This window comes from Tiliqua scincoides, chromosome 2, assembly GCF_035046505.1.
Source record: "Tiliqua scincoides isolate rTilSci1 chromosome 2, rTilSci1.hap2, whole genome shotgun sequence".
Lineage (NCBI taxonomy): Eukaryota > Metazoa > Chordata > Lepidosauria > Squamata > Scincidae > Tiliqua > Tiliqua scincoides.
Window position 1 is genome coordinate 190,770,009 of NC_089822.1, and position 23,835 is coordinate 190,793,843.

Below are 23,835 nucleotides of genomic sequence, written 5' to 3' on the forward strand. Positions count from 1 at the left end.
GTTGTTGGGTTCAAAGGTTGCTTAGGAAGCATCCCTATTTCACACTAAAAGATGATGCTCCATACTCATCACACACAATATATATTTATGTTGAGGACATGGGCAAGTATAGGGCCATTTGTACCCAATCCACACAAGGTCATGGAATTTCAACTGCTTCTAAGGAATGCTCCTCAATAGTACTGTATTTCTCAATTTGCACAATGCTTCATAAAAGGCATGGAGTCTGTGGGTTTTAGTTTATGCCATCTCTTTTATATATTACACCATCATTTTAACATATTTAAAGCCAGTAATTCCAAAACAAAACAGAACCACAATATATGTATCCTAAAAATTCTCTGGCGATAAGATGGCATTCCAACATACTAGTTTTTATCAGAGCAAAAAGATAATTCAATATAGCAAAGGGGGGAAAAAGTTAGCTAAACATTGAGAAATGTTTTTGTTTTTGAGGATCTAATACTTCAGAAAGAGAATAAAACTCTCCGCCTCCTTTTGTCAAAAGTACTGAACCATTTGTCTTCTTTGGCAGCAACTTATATTTTTCAAATTCTGAACACTTCACTAACCAGAGGAATGTGCAACTGAAAATAACACAAAAAAGTTCAAAACAATGTTGTGAAGTTTTCCCAATATTTCCCTTTTGTCTTACCAAAGTCAGTTTTTCTACTAGAAGAACCATGTGGCATGAACCTGTAAACAGGGTGCAATGCGGACTGAAGCTGGGCACCTGAACTGGCCCCAGCAACAGCCGCTTGAGGGCCTAGGAGAGGAGGAGAAAGGGGGTGATTTGTACCTGGGCCGGGGATCTGAAAGAGGGCCCTGGAGCCAGAGGAGGGGGCTCTGAGTCTTACAGGTTCCTGAGAGCTCAGCACAGCCAACCCGGCCCCCCAAACCTTCCCCACGCTCCCTGTGCGCTTTCCATTTAACCAAAAGGAGATATATGTGAAGGAGGAGCCCTCCACTACAATGAAGACCAAGATGACAAGAAACAATGTGAAGTATTTCTCCTTATCTGCATTGTTAATTCTTTCTCACCTGCATTATAGCATAAACAAATATGTTCAAATCAAAAGTACTTTTGTATCCTTTTATTTATTTTTATTTATTCCGCCCCCCCATTGATGCCCTCCCACCTCGTTTACCCCCTCTCCCTCTGAGAAGGGGCCCAAAAGAAACTCTGTACCCCCTGATAAAATTCCTCTCAAAGTCCCTGAGCAGTGCCATGCCCACCTGTCACCTGGGGGCCAATAGGCTCCCAAGATTTTTCCGCCACTGCCCCATGCACCCAGAAGGAGCCATGTAAAGGGTGCTGGGGCTGTATGCAACCCAGTGCAATTTTGCTGGAGCAGATCCAAGTAGCCCCACTGAGGTGGCTGCTGTGCAACACAGAGTAAGGGGAAATAAATCCCCTTACTCCAAGTTGAGTAGAATCCACCTCCTAACCTGCGCTGGGTATAGAGCAAGCCAATCGGTCTGCCTGTTCCAGCACAGGACAGGACTGGGCTATCATTCAGCTAAATTACAGTTCCAAGTTTCTCTTTGGCTTAAGAGTGGTTTAAAGAAATAATAATTTAAAAATGTTCTACTATCTACTGTAGAGTCATTTTTTCAAGTGGTGCTCCTCTTATGTTCAGCAGGAGATTAACTTTTCCTTTTCATCCCAGCACAAGGTCTTTTCTAGTGGTCGTTTGCTGGTGTTCTTCTGCATCTTTTTAGATAGTGAGCCCCTTTGGGACAGGAAACCATTTAATTTTTTTATTTTTTTCTGTATACCACTTCGTGAACTTTTTTTGTTGAAAAGCAGTGTATAAATACTGTGAATAGTGTTAATAATAATATCTTGTCTTTATAGCAGCTTTTAGAACTATAACAAATGGGCCCAGAACATATACATACAGTTAAAAACAGCATCTAAAGAACAGGATTTTCCAGAACAAAATCAGAACCTTTCAATAACAATATTTACTGACTGAGTTCAGACATAAACCATGATTTACCATTATTATCCTCAGGCTTGCAGGCCACTTCCTCCCCACTGAGCACAAGGGAAGGAAATCTGCAGCATCCACTGTGGTTTAAAACAAACCGGGATTTTGATGAGGCTTTAGGGACACTTTGAGTGCCAAGGGATAAATGAATCCACCTTGGAATGCTGTACATTACCATATGCTGAATGCACAAAAAGACAAAAGAAACAACGCCTAAAGAGTAGCTTGAGAGGAATAAGCAACAATTGTGATCTTGAAGATCATGAGTAGAGTGAATGATTTATCACTTTTCTCTTAAATCACATCTAGAGTTTTATACCTCCCGCTGCAGATTTCGGCAAAAAACTTTTCCTGAATAACCTAACTATAAATTTCTAAGAGAGCATGCTATTGAAACTAGCCTACTGTTGAATTCCTTGTCTTTTGGTTACTTGAAGTCCTGTCTGTAAATGTCTTTTGTCTTATTGACCTTTTCTACCTCTGGCCTTCCTCTTTTTTAAAAATCTTTTGTCTAGCTTTACATTGTATGACTGCAGCAACAGGGGTCTCCAAACTTTTTGGCCAGAGTGCCGCATCTGGTGTGGTGTGGAGGGCCGGAAAAAAAATTTAAATAAATAAATTAGAGATGGAACTTAGATGAGTGAATAAATGAATGAATGGGCTCTTCATTCAACCTCTCTGGCCCTCAGAAAACCCTCCAGACACAATCAGAGCACAGTTCTGGTCATGTTCAGTTGAATGGGCCAGAGACTTTCAGGGGACAAAAAGTTGGCCACGGGCCGGAAAGAGGCTTGCTGCGGACCACATCTGGCCCTCAGGCCGGGGTTTGGAGACCCCTGACTTAAAAGAAAGAACATGATTGAGATGCCTATATTAAAATATAGCACTCTTGAAAATACCGGTCTACAGATTCATAATTTTCTTCTCATTTTTAAATGTTCTGTATATTTTCAAATGTTCAATGTATTTAATTAATTCAAAGGAGTGTTGAATGCAATTCCTAATAGCTGCAAAATTCTGGAAAACATATTGAGTCTGGATGCAACTTCGCTGGAAATTGTTTCACCTCCAAAGAATTCTTTTGGGAAAACGGTTACTACTTTCCCATATAATAATCTGAACTGCTGTCTTATTTGCAGCTGGAAAAACAGATCAGAAGTCACCTTGAGCAGACAAAAAGAATTCACGGCAGAGTGGGAGAATTGTACGAGGCTGAGGTCTCACATCACTAATACTACATGATACTGGTCAGCTCTCTTTCAAAGGGATTCCATTTTTGTTATGGCATTCCAACTCCACTTAACAGTGAAAGGAGCGTACTGTGAGAAGTGACACTGGAATTAAGCCAATTATAGCAGCTATAATTAGATTATACAATACTGAGTTCAAAGATCAGAAGTATGTTTACTATCAAGCACCAAAGAGATTGACATTATTCTGCACTGACTGATCTCCATGCCTCCAACACACGAATCATCTAATTTAATAGAAGCAGTGTGGTTTGTGGTTTTCCTCCATGGTTTCTTCAATAATTCTGTTTTTCAGCACAATCCTATGCATGTCTACTCAGAAGCAAGTCCCTTCGTGTTCAATGGGCTTACTCTCAAAAAAGTATGTATGGGATTGCAGCCTTTGTCTATTTTCATTGCTGTTTCAATTTTTTTGTTTTATTATACATCACCTACTTTGTTTTGTAATAGAAAGATGATTAACAGCTTTTATAAATAAATAAAAATACAAATTTTGGGCTTAATTGAGTTCATGTTGAATACAGAACATGTCTTTGGAAGGAGACACTGGATGGAGATATGGGAGGCACGCAGGTCTCCCCCATTCCCCCACCACAGCCTGACATTCTGTGTGTTCTGTTAGGGGAGGGATGAATGTCCCAGGAGTATCTTTCCGTGCAGAGATATCTGCCACAGATTAATACAAATCAGTGAAAAGAGTGAAAGGCAGCCAGTGACTCCTGATGCTGGTATGCTTGCTACAATTCCCACCAACTATAGTGAAACAGAAATAGTGTTCCAGCTGCAGGGCATGCTCTCCAGTTATCATAAATGGCCTTCCAAAAGCAAACAGAGCTGCATGCTTCCAGAATGCAGGCAGTGAAGCCAGAGTGGTGGTGCAACATGGAGTGGCTGCCAACCCAGGGAAGTCAATGGGAAAGGGGGTTGAGGTGAGGGACAGGAGGGCAGATCGGGTTCAAGAAGGGGGCAGGTTCAGCGGCAATGGCGGATGCCAAATCCAAACCTGCCCAGGCCCCAGAGGCTTACCCTTGGGTAAGGGAACAAGACTTTTAGAACTGCACCCCCTGCAGGAAGCAGCACAAGCCATTTTAGCTTGGTGCATTGGCAGAAGGGGAAGCACAGGATTGGGCTGTGATTCATTTAACTAACGGGCCTATTCTATGCTCAGAATCATATGATTGATCATAATCACTGGATAAAGTTAATTACAGTATTGTCTAAAACTAATCTGTTGAGTTTGTTCAATTTATGTTTAATTCAAACCATAATGTTTTGGGAAGCTATTGTTATGGTGGTTTTCAGATTAATAGTGTGGTGACAGAGTCACAGTGATTTTTATGAGGCTCTTATTCCAAACATTTTGGATGTCCAACAAACCAGATAAAAACTTTTGCAACTCTGATTCAAGTCACTTAACTCAAGTTTCCATTCCTGGAAATGGCTAAGGTGGGACAGGAGAAAGGTTTGCTTAAGACTCACTTCCTGCTCTCATTGTGCTTAGAGATGTAGAGCCTGAGTAGTCACTGAACAAACCGACAAGGCACACAAACAACCAAGTGTAGAAGGGATGCTTTGTGCGCCATCGAGAAACAGCTAGTCATTATGGAGACACCCCTCACATCTTGAGAGGCATGGTTTCAGAAACAAGCACGTGAGTGAAAATTCTGATACCTGGACACAGCGGCATAATGCCCCATGTTGTGAGGATAATAACGTCCCAACACTTCTGAATCAATCCTTCAAGTGCTCTCTATTACATTTTTATTACATTTTATACATTTGTCTGCCACCTCAAAATGATATGTACCAATGTCAGCAGCTGCTCCATTTTTCATCCCTTCCTTGCACCAACACATTTCAGTAGCAGGCAGCTAATCTGAATCTACGCAATTTGTAAAGTGCTTTAAGATGAAAGGCACTGTATCAATGCTAAGTAGCTATGGTATTTCCAAGACCCTCTCAACCTTCCCAGCTGTGCCTGAACAATCATCATTGAAGCTTTGGCTTGGACTGAAATTTAAAGACAGGAACTTATATCCTTGCAGAAGCACATAGATTGTTAGGTTCAGTATGGCACCTTCATTCACCTCCTAAACTTGTATGTTTGAAGAGAAAAATAAAAACCCTTATAAAAAGAAAAATTGCAGACACACTGCAGTTTTAGCTTGTTATAGAGCTTCTTTTTTTTTTTAATACAGTTCTCACTGAGACCATCATGTTAAAAGTTCAACACAGTAGAACATACATATTACACAATTTTTAAAGAATTATTTAAGCAAGGCCATCTCCATATTTTAAAAATAACCTACATCTATAGGGAAAAATGACACAGGGACTTGATTTGGTTTGTTCTGCAAATTATCCTTAGTTAATGTTAAAGAAATCAGTGTTTTCATTCAGAAATACATTTAGTGCTGTACGATGTTACATCTGAACCCACTTTTCACTTTGAATCCCTCATACATATTAACCTGGCTAGGGTGTGAACATTTCTTTAACTAATGGAAGGAAAGGGTCAGGGGAAAAAACCCAAGTAAAAAACTGTACAGTTGTATCCAAATCAGATAAGAACATAAGAACAGCCCCACTGGATCAGGCCATAGGCCCATCTAGTCCAGCTTTGTATCTCACAGCAGTCCACCAAATGCCCCAGGGAGCACACCAGATAACAAGAGACCTGCATCCTGGTGCCCTCCCTTGCATCTGACATAGCCCATTTCTAAAATCAGAAGGTTACACATCATGGCTTGTAACCCATAATAGATTTTTCCTCCAGAAACTTGTCCAATCCCCTTTTAAAGGCATCCAGGCCAGATGCCGTCACCACATCTTGCGGCAAGGAGTTCCACAGAACAACCACACGTCGAGTAAAGAAATATTTTCTTTTGTCTGTCCTAACTCTCCCAAATCTCAATTTTAGTGGATGTCCCCTGGTTCTGGTGTTATGCAAGAGGGAAAAGAGCGTACCTCTATCCACTTTATCCTTCCCATGCATAATTTTGTATGTCTCAATCATGTCCCCCCTCAGGCGTCTTTTCTAGACTGAAGAGGCCCAAACACCGTAGCCTTTCCTCATAAGGAAGGTGCCCCAGCCCCGTAATCATCTTAGTCGCTCTCTTTTGCACCTTTTCCATTTCCACTATGTCTTTTTTGAGATGTGGCGACCAGAACTGGACACAATACTCCAGGTGTGGCCTTACCATCAATTTATACAATGGCATTCTAATATTAGCCGTTTCGTTCTCAATACCTTTTCTAATGATCCCAAGCATAGAATTGGCCTTCTTTACTGCTGCCATACATTGGGTCGACACTTTCATCGACCTGTCCACCACCACCCCAAGATCTCTCTCCTGATCTGTCACAGACAGCTCAGAACATATCAGCCTATATGTGAAGTTCTGATTTTTTGTCCCAATGTGCATGACTGTACACTTACTGACATTGAAGCACATCTGCCACTTTGCTTCCCATTCTGCCAGTTTGGAGAGATCCTTCTGGAGCTCCTCACAATCACTTCTGGTCTTCACCACTCTGAAAAGTTTGGTGTCGTCTGCAAATTTAACTACGTCACTGCTCAACCCTGTCATTTATGAAGAGATTGAAAACTTGATCACAAACAGGATGGTGCTGTGTTCACTGAAAGTCCCATAAGCACTAACCTAGGCCTAGTAAAACAATCATCATTGTACCTATTATAGCAACAGTCTTTGAGCTGCTATTTAGAATATATTTTAGTACTTGAGTCAGAGAGCTGCATACAAAATATGCATGCCTTGTGAACTATCATTGAAATTATTATTAACAGTATTTATATACTGCTTTTCAACTAAAAGTTCACAAAGCGGTTTACAGAGAAAAATTAAACAACTAATGGCTCCCTGTCCCAAAAGGGCTCACAATCTAAAAAGATGCAAAAAGAACACCAGTAGACAGCCACTAGAAAAGACACTGCTGGGGTGAGGTGGGCCAGTTACTCTCTCCCTGCTAAAAAGAGGAGCACCCACTTGAAAAAGTGCCTCTTAACCAGTTAGCAGGGGAAATCACCATTTTTCTTTCCAAAATACACAAAAAAGGCAGTGGGGAAGGATCAGTGCTCTGATTTTATCAATTTTGCTGTGAAAAGTGGTCAGTAAATGCATGTGCATCTTTCAAAATTGAAATGAGGTATATTTCATACTAGGATATCTGTACCAGAGAACAGAAAAGTATGATGAGAAGCAGCTCTTTGGCTCTTCAGGCTGGATGGAAGACAGAAATTAAGGCTCACCTTCCTCAGTTCCTCTTGTTCTTGTTTAAGCTATAAGCAGCACTGACTCGCTGAGTGTGAGTGCAACTGGCTGAGACCAAGCCTTTGCTGTCTCTTTTCAGTTCAAACACAGCAGTTTACATGTGAACTCTACAAAAATTACTCAAAAATTATATGCAATGCTTATAAGCATCTTACCATGTGTGCTCACTGACACCTGAAATGACAATTCAAGAAATGAGTGTCAGCGGAAACTTCAAAAGGTTTCTAAGGAATCACTTGGCTCAGATATTGACTCTAATGATTCAAACGATTACAGAAAGGTCTGGAAAAAGTGGGGGCTTTCTGAATCACCAGTGTTTTAGGCCTCGATTTGAGGCTAGCCCCTGCTAATGCAATAGGTTTGCTGCATAACTTGACAGCATGTCTCATCTGACAATAACTTGCTACAATACTCTGATCTCTGGTCTGACTTTTTTGGCTACATCTATGACCGTGATGAGCATTTCTTCATGTTCCACTTTTAGATACCAAAGACTGAAATATTTCTTGACAAAGACCAACCTTGGAGGAGATGGTTACCAGCTTTCCCTCTTGCCTGAATGTTTCCTCACATTATGGGCCATCATCCTGGTCTGAAGAAAGTAGAAGCTTGGAGAAAGTTTTTTAAAAGAGCAACTCTTTCTCCTAGGAAGTGAGAAGTTTTTGAGGATGAATTGCTGCTGAATTGAATGTGACGACAGTATAACTGTGAATGCGAACAAGAGGTCAACTAGTGAACTGCAGAATTTGCTATTATGTATGTGCAAAAAATGAAAAATGAAATTTTAAAAAAAGCAAAGAAACACTGCTTAGGTGTTACTTTTTTAAGAAGATACTTTCAGATGGTTGATATTCACCCATATGGTCTAAGAATATTTATGGGAGAGATTTATCTAAAACGTAAACACACTCTCTATACTTGTAGGTATTTCTTCAGTCTATGTTTTCAAATGTAAATTCAATGATAGTAAGTATAAAAATGGTGATTGTCAATTATATAATCAAGAATCTCCAGCTTCTATTGTTACAGACAAAGCATGTAACTAATTTTTGCATGTCATTCTTTTTTTGTTTTGAAAATTTCAGTTGAATTTTTGTAAAACTGAATGTTAACAAAAAGCTAAGCTGATTTTATTTTCTTAGCTGCAAGCCAATCTGGTTTATGCATTGTATCAAAATAACAGAACTACATATAATTCTACTTTCATTCTCTGTGAATTAAAACCAATAATGTCTTTAGAACAGGACAATAAAACAGAAGTATTTTCAGAAATTCCTGCAGTATTTTTGGAGGTATTTTTGGACTTTGGAGGTGGGAGGCTGACCCAAGGCCCAGTGGGCTGGTGCGATGGCAAGTCAGGCCAACATGGGGGTCGGGGGGGGGGCTTGGGGAGGGCAGGAAGGAGGGGTTTTGGGGCAAGGGGAGGACAGGCGGAGCGTAGGCTCATATATAAAATACAAAGACATTTGAGTTTTAAACTATTTTATTGCAGAGCCAATCTTGACAACTCCTCATCCCTTCATAGCTGCTTCAAATGTTGTCAGGAAATAAGCAAAAAACCCTGGGGAATCTTTGATTGCTTTTGAAAAGGACATACGACATACAGTTCTAAGGATGACAATAAACTTGTCCAACGGCAGCAAATCCAGTTATTTAGCACTTTAACCATCTTTAAATCCACTTTAAATCCAGTTATTTAGCACATCAGATAGCTCAGGGTTGTCAAACATAAGGCCTGGGGGCCGGATGTGGCCTGCGGAAGCTTTTTATCCGGCCCTCTGGCTCTCAGCTGCTGAGCAGTGCTGAGGTGTTACTGCTGAAAGGGCAGCCCACTTGAAAATTGGGCTCTCCAATATCTTGAAATATGATCAAGATTTATGTATTTTCTCTTCTGCATTTGCAGCTAATGAGTTCCTAAGTGAGAAAAAGTGCTTATTTTTGGTTTTGACCTGTTTAATGACATCACTTCTGGCCTAATGACATCACTTCCGGCCCTCAGAAGGCATCATGAATGCTATTCAGCCCTTGGTATGAAATGGGTTTGACACCCCTGAGATAGATGCTTACAGACAATAGCTTCATAAAGCCCAAATGAGTAAGGATGTAAGTCCAAAAGTGCCCTAGGCCAGTGTAAGTCTCTTTCGCCGGCTGAAGACTGTGGCAAATAAGGCACTTCTTCAACGACTTTGGAGGTGGGAGGCTGACCAAAGTCCCAGTGGGACGGTGCAATGGCAAGTCAGGCCAACATGGGGGTCGGGGGGCTTGGGGAGGGCGGGAAGGAGGGGTTTTGGGGCAAGGGGAGGATGGGCGGAGGGTAAGCTCATGGACGGGCCATGGGTGAGTGAGAGTTGGGACGAAGGATTCCATCCACTGTTTGGATCTGCGCCACCTCTTTAGGTGGCGCAGATCCAAGTAGCCCCATTGGGGATGCTGTGGCATTACCCAGGGTAAGGGGAAATAATTTCCCTCGCCCAGGGCAACTGGCCCCATCCCTGCTCTGGATGAGGGGCTGTAAGAAAAACAAAGGCTGTGCTTTATGTGAAGAGGGTGACCTACAAGAAGATGGCTATGCTTTAAAAAAAGAAATCCTAGACAGAGAACATGAATTTATGATGTCATTTTTTCACTGATTAAACTGATGGAGTAATTTCAACATTGTTTGATAATTTTCTCTTTAGAGAAAAAATGATTTTTTGTTTGATGATTTTCTCTTTAAGCAGGTTGGGGGAATGACATTTGAAAAACATCTCTGAATACTGAATTACAGGTAGTAAAACTTTATGAAATATATCCAGCATAGAGTAACCAGACATTCACCACTTATAAATGTCCATAATATTAACACTTCCAGATCCTTAAATCAGATAAACTAGGTTCTGATGGGGAAACACAACATATCGAATAAACATGTACACTGGGAAAACAAGAATAGATAATAGATTCCGTCTTAATTGCTATCACATTTTTCCATTACTTCAAGTCATGTTTAAAATTCATCTAGATCAGCAGTTTTCAACCAGTGCGCCACAGCACACTTGTGTGCTGCAAATGGTCCACAGGAATGCTGCAAGAATTTGGGGCAGGTTATTTATCAGTAGAGCAATTGGGGGAATGTGAATCACCTGCCAGCAAAATGGTGTCAATTGTCAAAGAACTGACGGAGCGCCTTGACAATTTCAGGGCTTTATCGGTGTGCTGCGAGATGAAAAAGATTGAAAACCACTGATCTAGATGGTATCTCCTTGCCACAGGATGTGGTGATGGCATCTGGCTTAGATATCTTTATAAAGATTTCTGGAAGAAAAGTCTATTGCAGGTTACAAAACATGATGGGTACATGCAACTTCCTGGTTTTAGAAGTAGGCTACCTCAGAATGCCAGGTGCAGGTATCTCTTGTTGTCTTGTGTGCTACCTGAGGTATTTAATGGGATACAGGAAACTGTGAGATACAGGAAACTGGACAAATGGGCCAGTGGCTTGATCCAGAGGGCTCTTCTTACATTCTTAACTCACCAAGGCCCCAGCTGTTTCTCATGCCAAGTTTCCATCTCTATTCTGTAAATGTGTACAAACAACATATGATGCTATGTCATTACATTGCAAGTTTGGTCTCCTTCCACCAGTGGGCTATTTGCTGATGTGAGGTTGTGGCATGGAAACTAGCAACATAGTTGCTATATAGTTGTTTATAGTTATTACACTGCAGCATGGAGACTCACCACGAAGAAGTGGAATAGTCATGAATGTAATTTGTAGACCTACCTTAAGTCTACAGCTATAGGCACAGCATACAGAATGCCCACTTCAAGAAGAAGACAGAGCAGTCTCCTACCTTCCCTAGTTTACCCTTCAACCCATGTGACTTCCTGTCCCAATTTCTAGAATGAAACAAAATTACCCCAAACCAGTAAGTACAGGGCAAGAACCTTTCCCATGCCCTTATCCAGCAGTTTTCAAACTCTCTAGGAGAGTTTGAACCGCTCTAAGTCATTGCAGGGGCGGGGGAGGCGGCAGGGGTGGGGGGAAGGCAGCGATGTGCTCCCCAGGATCGCTCTGGGGGCTGCAGGGGCTTGGCTGCACAAACCAGAGCCTCCTGCAGCCTCCTGGGGGTGCGGGGAGCCCTGTGCAACTGTCTGCAGGGCTCTCCAAAGCTTCAAAAGTGAAAGTGGTGCGATTGTGCTCCACTTCCAGTTTTGCGGAGATGGGGCACGATCATTCCACTTTTGCTTTTGAAGCTTCAGGGAGCCGTGCAGACAGTTGCACAGGGCTGCCTGCACCCCCAGGAGGCTGCAGGAGGCTCTGGTAAGTACAGCCAGGCCCCTGTAGGCCCCTGCCTCCTCCCTGTCCCCGCCCCTTAAGGGGCAGAGGCCAGGGCTCTCAGGCTGGGGCGTCACGACGCCCCAGTTTGAAAACCTCTGCCCTTATACCATTGCTAGAAGGAAGGAAGAAGCGCACATACCCCTACACTTGGCAACTGTAGGAGATAATTAACTTCTACAAAAGGTAACAATTACAGAGCATTGGTAAGCTATGGCAGCATTTTCCTTCCTGCCTCACACAATGCATGCCTTCTACCATGCCAGAACCAGAATGCAGAGAAACACTCAGAAAACAAATGAGAAAGAAGCTGTGCAAGCCCCTGCTCTTGGCCCCAGCCCCTCAGTGCTCAAGACATATTGCCGGCAACTATTTGTTATTCATCATAAGCTGTCCCCCCCCCCACCACACACAATATGTTGTCTTTACTTTTTCGATAGCTTCTGCATGTTTAGCCTTATCCCAATTAACAGTGACCACACATGCATCAGGCCTCTATCAAATTAAATTTGGTCAGTATGTATTACATTCACTTTGTAACAGTCTCCAGCACCAAAACCACATAAAACATATGGACAGCAGAAAAAGAGCATTACAGAGATTTGGCAAAAACCCGATTCAAATGAACAATTAAAGCAAGATGTCTGTGTAAAATATTGATAAAATACTCTGCTGGCCTTTGTAAGAATGAGAAAGTTTCCCCTTCAGAAGTCTCAATCATACCTGTTAGGCTCTGGCTAAGAGGATTTAAATAATGACCTCATAGGTTGCATGACATACGGGGAGCAGCACACATGGGTTTGAAACTAGCCAATGGGACTAAGACCACATTCTAGGGCACCTCCAAACAGAGAAGGTGAGCACTTTCTGCAGAGCAAACACCTTCCACCTTCCCTCAAATGACACCCAAACGACACTTCTCAATCAAACGGTGATTTCCAGCAAATGCTGATTCACTCTTTGGTCTCTCTCCACACAGCTCAAGAAGGCTGCCCGTCTTATCTTTTGCAAATGACACAAGCAAAGTTACCTGTTAAATGTTAAGTGAAATGTTTTTGGGTTAAATGTAGACTTTTGGGGTTTTGGGGGTTAAAAGTTAAATGCAGACTTTTTTAAAGTTGAAAGTTACCCCAGGAGAGGGGAAACTACAGGCAGAAGCCTGACGGTACAAGGCCTCAGACCTGTCAACGCTCTGTACAGCCACTTCTGCTGGAACCTAAAATAACTGCTTTATCTTGATGAATCATGTGCACTTTTGCCCAAAACAGGATGCAGTGAATTCCCCAGTAGCTTAACCTCTTCAATTACATATGAAAAACTAAAATTCCCCCTTTCCATACCTACTTATGGGAAAAAGAGTTTTATAATTCTTCAGATTTTTCTCATTTTTTTTTACTAGTATTGCATTCTATAACCAATGCATGGACCTAGAACACCATATCAGCAATGGCCAAGACAAAAGATGCATACAGCACCGCATAATAATAATAATAATAATAATAATAATAATAATAATAATAATAATAATAATAATAATAATAATAATAATAAACAACTTTATTTATACCGCGCCCTTCTCCCCAAAGGGACCCAGGGTGGCTTACAACGGGTTAAAAACAGATTTAAAACATAATATTAAAAAACAGATAAAAACATTAACATATTAACAAATATCATAAAAACAGTAATCAGATAAAAAATCAGGTAAAAGGAGCATAGAGCAGCAGATCACAGGAATCAGGCCTGTAAAAAATACTAAGAGATGTAGAAAAGATGTTAAAAAAGATGTTAAAAAGGCCATGAACTCAGAAGGCCCATAAACAGGTCATAAACATAAAGAGGTCATAAACATAAAGAGAGGGAGCCATTCTTAAGTCAAGGGGAAGGGAGTTCCATAGCGTTGGTGCCACTACTGAGAAGGTCCTATTTCTAGCCGCCGCCCCGCGTAACTCCCTAGGTACCTAAGAGGACCTAAGAGGATGAGCCTGATTGTACGGAAGTAGGTGGTCCCTAAGATACCCTTGCCCAGAGCAGTAAAGGGCTTTAAAGGTCAAAACCAGCACCTTGAATTGGGCCCGGAAACGAATGGGCAGCCAATGTAGCCCCTGGAGAAGCGGGCTGACAGAGTCAAACCGCCTACCTCCAGTAACCACACGGGCCACCGCATTCTGCACTAATTGCAGTTTCCGAACCGTCTTCAGGGGCAGCCCCACATAAAGCGTGTTACAATAATCTAACCTTGATGTCACCGTGGCATGGATCACCGTGGCCAGGTCTGCACAATCCAAGTACGGCCGCAGCTGGTGCACCAGCCGAAGCTGCGCGAAGGCCCCCCTAGCCACAGCTGCCACCTGGGAATCCAAGAGCAGCTGCGAGTCCAGGCGGACCCCCAAGCTGCAGACCTGCTCCTTCAGGGGGAGTGCAACCCCATTTAGGGCAAGCCAATAGTCCAGCAACTGCATCGAGGATTTCCGAACCAGGAGAGCCTCTGTCTTATCCGGATTTAATTTCAGCTTGCAACTGTCGCATGTAGAACAAGGTATCTATTTTTTCTTAGCTGAATTCAAAATAGGTAAAATTGTAAAACAGAGACAGAGGAAAGTCTCAGATCTGAAAATGTGCTCGCCTCCAGTCTTTTTCAACTATACTGCATTCCCAAGGATGGTTTGAACCATTATTTATTTATTTACAAGATTCTGCCCCACTCTGAATGTTTATATTGGCTGAAAACCATGCACAACTGAAGTAAAAAACAACAACAAGAACTTCTCTTCAGGTACCATACACAGAAGCCTCTTCTCCATGTTCTTGGTGTGCTACTTTTTGCTTTCAGACATTCCTGTTAAAGAACATTTTCCTCCACAATTTCCACAAACAAATTCAACACAGGAGTTTGGAAGTGAAGTACCGTTTTACTGCATTTGTTTTCTTAAACATGCCTTAAAACCATACAATGTGCTTAATTAGCTGAGATGGGCCTGTTTTTTAGAAGCCAAATATAATATTGAGAGCAGATGATCTCTTAGGGCAAAAGTGACTGCATAAATCGTCTCCAAATGACACTGTCATTCTCAAATCAGGGCTGCTCTGATTTGGAATAATCCTAATACAGCCTTTTTTTTGGCTTGCACTAGTCAAGTGTTCACTAGGGAGTCATCACGCATGCCCCAGACAAATGGAGGGCAAATGCTGAATTCTTCTATCACAGAGCGGGATTACCAACACAGAGGTCACAGGGAGACGTAAACAGTTTTGGCCCTAATGAGGCATGTACATCCAGTAAGAGCATAAGATCAAATGGCCAAAACCATACAAACCTGGACTTCATATATTTTTAATCTGAGGATAATAAAATATATGTTTCAATGAAGGATTACACTTTGAATCTTATGTCCAGTTTTCTAATAATGCCTCTGCGGTGTTTCTCAAACTGTGAGTCAGGACCCACTAGGTAGGTTGCAAGCCAATTTTAAGTGGGTCCCCATTCATTTCAATATTTTATTTTTAATATATTAGATCTGATGCTACCATAGTACGTGACTGCATTTGGGGAAATGTTACAGATCTGTACTTTTCATAGGCTACTATGTATATACGTACTTTTAACCATGTTAGTAAATGGAACTTACTCCTGGGTAAGTGTGGGTAGGATTGCAACCTAGAATTGTTAACATTTTCCTGCTTGATTATGTCACTTCCGGTCGTGACCACTTCCAGTGGGTTCTGACAAATTCTCATTCTAAAAAGTGGGTCCCAGTGCAAAACGTTTGAAAACCACTGTTCTGCAACATATTTTCTCCTTCCATCTAGCCAAACATTCAAGATTCTGATTCTTTACAACCATTAGACTTGATTCTGCCCACCAAGAAACTGTATTTTAAAGGGACTCTTTGTTGCCTGGGAAACGAAATACAATTTGCATGTAAGGCTGTCATGTGGGGTATCACACATATGTATTCTGCTGTTTATATATATGATTTACCACAGCTGTCCAGCACATATACACACACGAACATATGATAGGTACACATGATGATCTATGAACATACCCAGAAGGGTGAATAACTTAAAGGACTAAACAACAGAACTGAAGTTGGTCTGACAGATTTACCATCTTTATGCATCTTTTACAATGAGTCACACTCTGGTCCTGAACCCTTTAATGAATCCTGTGGTCATCAGAGGATCACTAGGTGGAATAATCTTTTGCTATAAAACAGTTTTGTGTGGAAAAGCAACTATGGTACAGTAATTAACTTAGCAACTTTGACTCATGAGTCATCAGAACGAACAGCTGACTTCCCGTAGCTCCTCCAGCGCTGTCTGTCCATTCTCTAAAGCTGACTTTTGCAAATGGTCATGCTGCTAGCATGTAAAGCACAAATATTGAGTCTGCCAGGATGTGCTGTTCTTCCAGCATTAGTGACCACAGCACAATCTGTGGTTCTCAGTGCTACTGTGGGGAAACGCTTATTTTATTTGATACCAATGAAAATGTGATTTTAGGTATAAGGAAAATCAGGAAAGACACCTCTTCCTACTTTCAAACTCCATTTCTAGCACATATACCTCTCTTCTCCTGCTCTCCCAGACACACATCCTTACATTCCTGGGCTAATTATGTAAATAGTATCAAAGTATAAAGGATTTTTTAAAGATGCATGAGGTCTTACTCTGGTTTAGTTAATTCCTACTGGTTCTGTTATATCTAGTTCCCATGCTTAACAATGCATTCACAATATTTCCAGTTAGTACATGCAATACACAAGAGTGTGGTGTAGACATAATGCAGCTTTCCAGCAACCATGGGTTTGTAAATAAAGATCCAGCCTAATAATACATGGTCATGTCCCATATGAGCTCGAGAATGATTCCCCCCATCCTTTGCAGATGTTATCATATGTGCCAAATGTCAGTGCAACCTTGGATAATTCAAACCATGCCTCCTTCATAAACCAGAGACTGCAGCCATGGTTTGAAGTGGTTTGCAAATCGTGGTTACAGCACAATCTGATTTGTATTATCCAATGCATCAGTGCCCATTTAATACAAAACAAACACACAGGGAGCAAAAGGAAGAGGGTAACTCATTCCAGAAAGGAGAGATGGAGCAAGATTTTACAAGGCTAGCTCCCAGTTTGCAAAATATGGTTTTGAAAGCCAGTATTACATCTGCACTGAGCCATAGAGGCCATCAACCGAACTGCCAGATTCTGTTTTATCAGCACTGAAGCCTCAGAGGCATAACACAGAAACAGAAGCAGCCATCATCAGAACAGAAACAATATAACAATGAAAAAAAACCTCAACACACACACACACACAAAACTGAACACGAAAGGCCCTAGTTCATTTCCAGTATTTCTATTTTTCCTTTTGAGATAAGGAAAAAGTTCTAAATCCTACAACAATGTGAATGTTAACATACATGAGTAGCAAAATAATTATAAGTCAGAAACCAGTTATATAAGGCATAAATACTGAGGTCTCCATATTTCTTTCAGGTTAAAAAGACAAAAAAGGTTCAAGAAGCAAAGTACAGATACCTAAAACCTAAGGATCCCTTGAAGAATCAGGCCTGCAATGTGGAAATGCTCTCTTCAATAGTCAGGTGATAGTCACCACGTGATGTGGTGATGGAACAGTAAGGGGTGACTTTGCCATGCTACAGGAGTACCAGCTGCACCCATCCCAAGACAGTCAAACCTGGCCAGTTACTTATGCATAAAGACAGGAATGCTGTAACACATTTTATGTGGTCATGATCACTATAGCTTGGAAGACTGTAAAAGGGGATTAGACAAATTCACCAAGCCTGGTCTATCAATAGTTGCTAGACATGACGGCTATAGGCTACATGTAAGCTCAGTGGCAGCATGCCTCTGAATACCACTTGCTGGGTAGTAAGTGAAGCATTTCTTTCTCAGAAGCAACAGGAGGACCAGCAGAAAATAGAATGTTGGACTAGATGGATTCTTGGCCTGATCCAGGAGTGCCTTTTTTATGTGCCCCTTCCCAGGGGTAGCATGTGAAGTCTCCTTGGAAACTTCAGTTGGTGCAAATTGTGGCAGCCAGGTTGTTAACCATGTCAAACTGATATAATCTCCACTGGTTGCTGATTTGCTTCACAATTCAGGGTGCTCATTATTACATCTAAACCCTGCCCATTTAGAATCTGCCTACCTGGGGGGAAAAAATCTCACCATATGAATCTGCCTATTCCAATGCCAACTCCTACATCTCTTACATGAGTTCTTTTTTAAGACGGCACATTGGGTGGTGATGCCTTGTGGTAGGAATTCCCTGCGAAAATATACCCATATGGCCCTCACTCTCGCTTCTGCACATTTAGTAGGGCTTAGATAAGCAGCACAAAATCTTGGGCAAAATAATTAACGGGCTGGGGTATTCCCTTACAAGGAAATGGTACAATGTTTGGAGCTCTTCCATCTAGAAAGAAGGCAATGAAGAGGGAACATGACTGACAGCACAATCCTGAGAATGACTTAGGCTGGCGCAAGTCCCTTGGGCCAGCCTAGGAGGGTCACCTTCCTCTTGAGTCAGCTAGGCTGACATAAGCCTCCGTGCCGATGGAGGAACCAAACACTGTGTTGGCCGAGCTCAGCTGACACAAGGCTCTGGGTGAATGGGGAGGAAGCAGGGAGGAGGCAGGACAGAGGCATTCTAGGGTGGGAGAAAGGAGGGTGGTGGACAGTGCCAGGGTGCACGGGTGGGGAGCAGGAAGCGGGGCTGGGACCCAACAGTTATGCTGGATCCCAACCCCTGTTCCTAGGGAGCTCGGAGCAGTTTCAAGTCACTCTGCTCTCCTCCAATTTATGCTGTATATCCGAAGAGACCCATTGGAGCCAGGCTGGCTTACCCAGAGGTAAGGGGGAAAGTGTCCCTTTACCTCTGGCTGAGGCACTTTGGGCCCCTATCCTGCGCTGGGTACAGTGCAAGCCTCTTGGCTTGCCTGTTCCAGCGCAGGATAGGATTGCAGCCTGAGGCATATAAAAATATGTATAGGATGGACAGAGTATATAATGGGAAGTTTTCTCTCTTGCATAATACCAGAACCAGGGGACACCCACTACAATTGACTGGCAGGAGAGTTAGAACAGGCAAAGGGAAAGATTTCTTTAGCCATTGTGTAATTGATCTGTGGAACTCCTTGCCACAGGATGTGGTGATAGCATCCGGCCTAGATGTCTTTAAAAGGGAATTGGACAGATTTCTAGAAGAAAAGTCCATCACAGGTTACAAGCTGGGAAGGGTATGCACAACCCCCTAGTTTTAGAAGTAGACTACCCCAGAATGCCAAGTGCAAGGGAATGGCACCAGGATTCAGGTATCTTGTTGTCTTGCATACTCCTTGAAGGATTTGTTGTGAGATACAGGAAGCTGAACTAGATTGTCCTTTAGCGTGACACAGTGAGGCTCTTTAACCATGTCACGTTGGCCTGCTGTTTTCTTGTTGTTTTATCGTTTTAATTGTTCTTATTGAAAATTATAAGTTGCCTTCAATCCCTCTTGATGGAAGAGAATGGAAGCATAGAAATAATTAAACAAATGTGAGCTCACAGCTCACATATGTGAATGTTACACATTTGCAGAAGTGAAAAACACCACCACAAAACGTGATACTTGGTGCAGAATTCAGCTTCTGGAGAATCTCAGCACACATATGTACACCCCAAATTTCCAGTGTTTATAGCTGTGAAGACATGCCTGAAAGCACACGAACAATTCCTGATAGAGTGCAGAACACCAAAGAGCTTTCAAGCTACTCTTAGAGTGGTGAGAGACAGGGTTTCTGTGACCTCTCTCCATAAGTAGCAGAATTAGAAAATAAAACCATTTATTGTTTAGGTATGCTTGACTTTACATAGGTCACAAAATTCTGTTTTGTTTGGTTCAGAAATTTAATATTTATGTAATGTAGAATGCACATTGGTCTGCAAAAAGATTATAGGAACACTAAATTATTTCACACATGTAGCAAAACAAATCTTGATATTTTTACTGGGGAGGGGGCATACAGATTGAATTTTACACCTGCTGATCTGGCTCAAAACGGGTCCCCTGGACCTGCACTGAGCCAGGCTTGGTTCAACTTGAACCCTCCAACTTGTGGGCTTTCTGAAGCCCACAGAGGCTGCGCTCATCTGCCCATGGCCTCTGCAGGCTTCAGAATGACTGAAAAGGCCAAAAGAAACTACTTCCGGTTTCTGGAGGGAAACCATAAGTGACGTTTTTAATGCCTTGTAAAGTATTGGGAGGCCTGGGGAAGCTGTTCATGAGTCTCCCCCTTATAAGGCATTAAAAATGTCACTTCTGGTTTTCCTCTAGAAACCGGACGCAGCTTTTTTTTTTTTTTTTGCCTTTTCAGCCACTCATATATGGCAGAAAAACAAGCTTGCTAATAAGAGGAGAAAAACAAATAAGCCAGTTTAACTGTTCATCTGTAAAATTATTGAACTTTTTTTTTTTTGGTAGACATAAAATAAGAACACAGATTTCTTAAAGCTTCCAACAGAACTTTCTTCTGGGCTGCTGAGGGAGGTCATCCAGTGAGTTCTTGGGTGCCACCAATATGCAGATGACACCCAGCTCTATTTCTCTTTTCCACCAAGTTCCAAGGGGGCTGCTGAGGTTCTGGGGTGCTACCTGGAAACAGTCGGGGCCTGGATGAGGGCTAATAAACTGAAATTAACTCCAGACAAATCAGAGGTCCTCCTGATCTGAAAGGTGACTGACTATGCAGGTATTAGACCCACAATTTGCTCTGGATGGGGTAGCATTCCTTCTGAAAGAACAGGTTCACAGCCTGGGAGTCCTCCTGGACATGCAGCTGTCCCTGGATGCTCAGGTGGCATCTGTGGCCAGGGGGGCTTTTGCTCAGCTATGGCTGGTGTGCTTTTTGCAGCTGTGTGCTTGCTGCAGCTGTGTTAGTCAGATTTGGTTATGATGGTCCATGCCCTAGTGACATCTTGGTTAGACTACTGTAATGCACTCAACGTGGGGCTACCCCTGAAAACAGTTCGGAAGTTGCCTTTAATCTGTAGGTCACTAGTTGCTTTCACCTTGTCTCTTCATTATAATTAGATTGTCATAAGAATAGAAAAGTGACCATGTTAAGCTGCAAAAACAAGAAAATTCTTGTGACATTTTAAAAGCTAATCTGTGCTTTTTGCTAATTGCAGTAGCTAATTGCTACTGTGTCAATTTTTGTAGTCAAACTTACTACATAATCTGCCTTCATTGCTTGCCTATCAGAACTCTTCTCACAATAAATATCTTAGGTCAGCAGCCTGACTAACACTACCAGGAACTCTTTCTGTGAATGGAAACAATTTAAAAGATAACAATATAAGAGCAGATTAAAACGTCAGCAGTATAAGGGGTCCCTAAGAAATGCCTCCCTCCCCAAAGACAGAAAACAATTGTTTTAATGTTTTTAACAATTGATTTTAATGTTTTATCTTTATCTGTTGTTCTTCTATATCATGACTCCCCCTGCCTCCACATACCCTAATGTTATCACTCAGTTTTATAAAGCGTTGGATTCCATTACTACTGTATGCCTTGAAGTCAGTGTAACTGGCATTTATCCTGCTGTACAGCTGGAACAGCAGAGGCACACGTACAACTGCGCATTTTTTTGGCACACAGATGAATCAAGTTGTATTTGAAAGCTGGCTACCCAGAAAATGACTAGGCAGGAATAGGGGGGAAAGGTTGCGTGAGCTCTGGGACAGAGAAAAGAAATCACCCCCAGATGTTCCACAGATGACAGAAAGACCGTTTCACCCTCTGTGAAAAAATGCAACTGTCAACAGAGGCTCTCCAATGGGGCTATACTGTTAGAGGTGAATATTTCTCACTGCAGATGTACAGTCAAGGGAAGATTTCCCACAGTGGAACTGGGTATTACTGAACGGCAGGGAGAGAGCATGACTTCCTGCCAAAACTACAGGATAGCGTGGCCAGCATACATAAAGCAGGTTAGCGTAGACAGCATAACAATCCCATTAGCGCTAACAAGGATAACCTTCAGTTTTAATGCCTCTTTGGGTGGCTGTAGATCTGCTTATTGTCTCACCAATTCATGGTGCTATGAAATCATACACATTTTGTCACTTACTGACAAATTATTTTCATGGTGAAGGTCCACAGACAGCAGGAACAGTTCTTTAGGTCAAGTTTCTGAACGAAACTTGGTTCTTTTGTCAGCCCCTTCTTAACAAATGGCTATTCAACCTGTTTCAGCCACTTCACCTTGTAAAGAGTCTCCGGATTAACACAAATTGCTATAAACTTCAGTTTCTGAGCATCTCAGTGCTAGCAGCCAGCATGAAGGGACTCATACAGTTGGGGAAGTCATTTGCTTGAAGGGGACTTTTTGATTAGAGATACAGCACTATAGATGCTGTACTTCTCCGGGTTCTCCTTTAATGAACTGGATAGTCTTTAGCAGAGTGCTGATGGAGATACCCTCATTTCCTTACTTATTTTTCATGCCACCATGTTACCCTGCACATGCCCAATCTCGTCTGATCTTGGAAGCTAAGCAGGGTCAGGCCTGGTCAGTACTTGGATGGGAGACCGCCTGGGAATACTGGGTGCTGTAGGCTTATACCATAGTCTTTCGAGACTGAAGGTTGCCAACCACATTGGCTCTTTTATCCAACATAATTTATATTCTGTCTCAAACTGCCATGGATATATTTACTTAGGATCGTGGGAATACTGCACAAAGAATAACCAAAAAAAGATGAGGACCCTTAGCTGCTTTAATAATGGGATTTACAGACTAGCACGCTACAAGCTGTGCTCCCAGAGACTTTTAAAACAACTTTTTAAACAATCTGACCTACATTGAAACTGTCCTAAGTGTTGTCCTTTTTCCAGCTGAAGACTCAGTGGGACAAGTCAACTCACACCAATAAAAAACGAATTAGCCTTGATTGTAAATCTCTTGTTTACTTTCTATGGTTAGAGGCACGAAATGCTTGTGCAGCTTACATTGCAAACTCGTTCACTAGAAATAAGTTCCACTACTATGATTTAAATGCTACCCTTAATAAAAGGAAAGAGAAATCGTAAAATGTTCTTTCATACTATCTGCAAACAAGAAAGGCACAACCAAAAATGTATTTTTGTGTCTGCTGACATACTGCATCTGAGCTGAAACAGAATATTTCTATTAGAATGGCTACTTATTACTCATTACAGATATTGTTTATTACAGTCAAATGCTAAAACCTGAAAACAGATGAGACATCAATGTTATGATGCAGATTATATGCTCACCTTAAGTCATATTAAATTTCTGCCCAACATTGCATATATGCAACGGGGATCAAATGTGTACACCTGTGGGCTAGGCAGAAATGGGTTAAACAGAAGCAAATACATATTGGTACCCATGATTTATATGCAAAATGATGCATTTAAATATCAACTAAGCTAGGGGTGTCAAACATAAGGCCCAGGGGCCAGATGTGGCCCGTGGAAGTTTTTTATCTGACCCTCAGGCTCTCAGCGGCTGAGCAGTGCTGAAGTGTTACTACTGTAAGGGCAGCCCACTTGAAAATTGGGCTCTGCCATATCTTGCAATATGATCAAGATTTGTGTATTTTCTCTTCTGTCATTTGTAGCTAATGAGTTCCTAAGTGAGAAAAAGTGCTTATTTTCAGTTATGACCTGTTTAATGACATCACTTCCTGCCTAAAGACATCACTTCTGGCCCTCAGCAGGCATCATGAATGCTGTTCGGCCCTCGGTATGAAACGAGTTTGACACCCCTGAACTAAGCACTAGCACTTAATTATGTTCTGATGATGACATTAGGCTTCAGAATTCCCTTCACTCCTTGAACTGATTACCCAATGCATAAATATAATGCTTAAATATTTGAGTAAAATCAGGAGAATGTCTCTGGAAATAGTTGCCCATGATTATTATTTTTTTTTAAAAAC

The 23,835-nt window shown here is 41.8% G+C and overlaps 1 protein-coding gene and 1 pseudogene across 1 annotated transcript in view; one reads left to right on the top strand and one right to left on the bottom strand.

Moving 5' to 3' along the window:
• LOC136638900 (collagen alpha-1(XXIII) chain-like) overlaps positions 1-23,835 on the bottom strand; it is a 237,015-nt gene that overhangs the window by 45,614 nt on the left and 167,566 nt on the right. The window lies entirely within an intron of this gene.
• Positions 22,370-22,488, top strand: LOC136643152 (5S ribosomal RNA; annotated as a pseudogene).